Here is a 4,395-nt window from a genome sequence, read left to right as displayed (position 1 = left end):
TCTCACTGGGATGGAGATTTCTCTCACTGGGACAGAGATTTCTCTCACTGGGACAGAGATTTCTCTCGCTAGGATGGAGATTTCTCTCACTGGGATGGAGATTTCTCTCGCTAGGATGGAGATTTCTCTCACTGGGACTGAGATTTCTGTCTCCATTCAGCGCCCTGGCGCTTGGGCTGAGCCCTGCAGGAGCAGAGCCCTGTGACCCTCCCAAGCACGCTGCTGCCCATCCCCAAGTCCTTGGAAGCCCTTGTCCCTCTGCACAGCACGCAGATGCTCTGCTGAGGTGACCTCAGCTCTCTCCAGAGAGAGAAATTTCGGAAACGCAGCCCAGACAGCTCTGTGCCTCCCCACGCACTGATACCGTGACAATTCACAGCTCTTCCCGTGGAAAGCACCCAGCAAACCCCCCCCTCTCGCTGGAGAACAAACCAAAGCAGCTCCAGCCGCAGGGCTGGCAGGCAGGGATGGCTCGGAGCCCTTTCCCCCACACTTCTCCCACTCGCAGATGCTGAATGGGATCCCAGTGTCGCGCTCAGCTCTGCTCTCTGTCAAAGCCTCCCGAGCAGGGGCTACTGCAGCTCTTACATTTCGCAGGCTCCGCTGCGCTGCCAGCTCACACCTTCTAAATCCCGGCTCTATTTCCAGCGGGTGGGGCTGGCAGGGCCGGGCAGGAGTTTTCTGGTTTTTCTAGCGAAGCTGCTTGCTGCCACCGCTCGATAGCAGCGGGCTCTGCAGGGCTCAGCAGCGCTGGGTTCGAGTGGAAGAGGATTTGCAGAGACTTCTGTGAGCCAGAGAGGAGTTTGATCAAAGTTCCACGTTCACCCCTGAAAGAATTTCCTACCAAGGTCGCTGACACAGAAACCAAGAAAGAAAGGAGAAATAAAAGAAACCTGCAGCTGCCTGTTCCAATGAGCACTTTGTCTTTCCTGACCAATAAGTGTAAACTTAGGAATTTTATAAGAATGTATAGAAAGCATGCATGCTAGAATAAAACCAGGTTTGAAGCCTTCTGAAAATGGAGTGTGTTGTTTTGTATTGTCTCTGTCACAACTGTGACCGTCTCAACTGCAACAGGTTTGCTCACAGGTTCTTCAGAGAAGTGGAAAATGTTTAATTGTGTGTCCATGAGAGAGTTCTGCTGCTGCTGAAACGCACTGAGAATATAAATTCAGATTTCTGTCCACCCTGGAAAAGAAAGAAGAGTAAAATACAGCCAGGCTGTAAATGCAGGCCATAAATATCCCATGTACATGCATGTGATGATCAGCCTCACCATTATTTTAATTTACTTTATTCCAGCTTTTTTTTTCCTCTTTTTTTCATGCCAATTATTGCCAAAAGTTATGCACAAGGACGAAAACAGCACAAATTACTACAAGAAAATTTGGGAATCACAGAAGGTGTGGCACAGGGTGAGAAGCACTGAAAGCAGTGAGCAGCTGCTGGGTTGATTTTTTTAAAATGGTTTTAGCATTTTCAGTGATGGAACTGTCCAGTGACCTGTGGAATCATCATCATCATCATCATCATCATCATCATCATCACCTCCTCAGGATATGAAGGAGTGGAATTGAGCAGTCTGGCTGCCCCATCCCTGGACATGCCCAAGGCCAGTTGGAGTCACCTGGGCTGTGGGAATTGTCCCTGGGCATGGCAGGGCTGGGCTGAGGTGGCCTTTGAGGTCCCCCCAACCCAACCCAACCCAACCCAACCCAGCCCAACCCAACCCAGTCCAGCCCAGCCCAACCCAACCCAACCCAACCCAGCCCAACCCAACCCAACCCAGCCCAGCCCAACCCAGCCCAGCCCAGCCCAACTCAACCCAGCCCAACCCAGCCCAGCCCAACTCAACCCAACCCAACCCAACCCAACCCAGCCCAGCCCAGCCCAAACCAACCCAACCCAGCCCAACCCAACCCAGCCCAACCCAACCCTACCCAGCCCAACGCAGCCCAACCCAGCCCAGCCCAGCCCAGCCCAGCCCAGCCCAACCCAACCCAGCCCAGCCCAACCCAGCCCAGCCCAGCCCAGCCCAGCCCAGCCCAACCCAGCCCAACCCAACCCAACCCAGCCCAGCCCAGCCCAGCCCAACCCATCCCAACACAACCCAGCCCAACCCAACCCAACCCAACCCAGCCCAGCCCAGCCCAACCCAACCCAGCCCAGCCCAACCCAACCCAACCCAACCCAGCCCAGCCCAACCCAACCCAACCCAACCCAGCCCAGCCCAGCCCAACCCAACCCAGCCCAGCCCAACCCAACCCAGCCCAACCCAGCCCAACCCAGCCCAGCCCAACCCAGCCCAGCCCAGCCCAACCCAGCCCAACCCAACCCATCCCAACCCCTCCACGCTCTGGGCCTGGTCGGGCTCTGCCTTCCCCCCAGCCCAGCCTGGGCTGCAGAAACAGGACAGAGCTGCTCTGTGTCCCAAACCCATTTTGGAGCCACCACCCAGCTGCTGGTGCCCCTCAGGCACCAACTGTGCAACTTCAGCCACTTTTTGGACATTTTCTCACATCAGCCTCCGCACAGGCAGCCAGAGGAGTTCTGGGAATCATCTCCCACCATCCTGGAGCTGCCTGTGCAGGACCCACCTCTGCTCTGAAGGAGGTTTCTGTTCCAAGGCTCTCCTTTGAATCTTAGACAGCCCTGCTAAGACGATGATCTAAACTGACCTAAATTCCAGGTCAAGCAAAATTTAGGTTAATTTCACTGATGTCATTTTCAAATTTTAATTGGCATAAACCCTCCGGGGCAGGGATTTTTCCAGGGAGTGCGTGTGCAAGTTAAATCCACTGATGGAGGCTCAGGCCGCTGCTGAAATCCCGATTCCCAAACTTTTTTCATATTTTCCCGTTTTGCCTTCATATCAGGGTGTTTCCTCCCTACAAATTCAGGGAATAAAAATGAGGCACCCAGGCTCCAAAGAGGGGACAGAGGTGGTGATGCTAAAAGAGTTCTGCCAGGAGCAGCCATTCCTGCAGATTGAAAGATCAGAAAAACATAAATGCAAACAGAGAGCCCATTAAACACTGGTGGAAAAATGGAAGCCCTGGAATGTCTCCAATATAACTAAAAAGCAGTCCAGGACTGGAGTGATTCTGTGTTTGTTTTCTGTCCATTTTTCATGGTTTGCTCATTGTCACTTCGAACTCTTCCAATATCATTAATACAGCTGACCAATGTTATTTCTAAGAAAAATATTTTCATTCAAAAAAAAAAAAAAAAAAAAAAGAAGGACGTTTTCCTGAGAATAATTTTTCTAAGTGTGGTGATATATTGTTGAAATAGTCCTTTTTCTATAAACAATTGACTTTTTTTAAAAAAACCCATGTTTATTGAAAAATTTACTGGAAATATTACCAAATCTTCGTCAATGAATTACATTTATAATATTTTTATTTCGCAAAACCCGCTGGAAAGGAGTGTGAAGCAGGGCCGTCTGTGACAGGATAAATCCAAGCAGTGCAGCCTGTGGGAGCACAATAGTTCATGTTTTAAGGGTTTGAGTGGTTCCAACAACCATCCCAGGAATCCTCACTATTTGCAGGACAGGGGCTGATGAGGAGGAGCTGCTCAGCAGAGCTTTGTTCCAAAAGGGATCTCTGAGCTCCTGTTCTTGGAATTGTTGGGTGGATGGACTCTTCTTTCCCATCTCTCCATCCATGGTCCTCATTTTCTCATCTCCAACAAAAATTAGTGCTAAATATGCCCAAATATCCCTGGTTTAACCCTTTACACCCTTATGGGTGCTCAACTCCACCTCTGGAATAATTAAACTCCTAAAACTCTCTTCAAAATAATCTCATGGGAAGATTGAGAGGATAACAGGAGACTGACACACGTTGGGGTGGACAGACTGAGCTTCCAAGACCCCCAGAATCTGGACATGGAGATGGGAAAGCACTCGGGAGCTTCCAAGACCCCCAAAATCTGGACAAGGAGATGGGAAAGCACCCAGGACCTTTCAAGAGCCCTGAAATCTGCACAAGGAGATGGGAAAGCACCCAGGAGCTTCCAAGACCCCCAAAATCTGCACAAAGAGATGGGAAAGCACCCAGGACCTTTCAAGAGCCCCAAAATCTCTACAAGGAGATGGGAAAACACCCAGGAGCTTCCAAGACTCCCAAAATCTGGACCTGGAGATGGGAAAGCACCCGGGAGCTTCCAAGACCTCCAAAATCTGGACCTGGAGATGGGGAAGCACCCAGGAGATTCCAAGACCCCCAGAATCTGCACAAGGAGATGGGAAAACACCCAGGAGCTTCCAAGACCTCCAAAATCTGCACAAGGAGATGGGAAAACACCCAGGAGCTTCCAAAACCTCAAAAATCTGCACAAGGAGATGGGGAAGCACCCAGGAGCTTCCAAGACTCCCAAGATCTGGACATG

This window comes from Agelaius phoeniceus, chromosome 19, assembly GCF_051311805.1.
Source record: "Agelaius phoeniceus isolate bAgePho1 chromosome 19, bAgePho1.hap1, whole genome shotgun sequence".
Taxonomy (NCBI): domain Eukaryota; kingdom Metazoa; phylum Chordata; class Aves; order Passeriformes; family Icteridae; genus Agelaius; species Agelaius phoeniceus.
The sequence above is the reverse complement of the archived record's forward strand: the minus strand, read 5'-3'. Positions refer to the sequence as shown.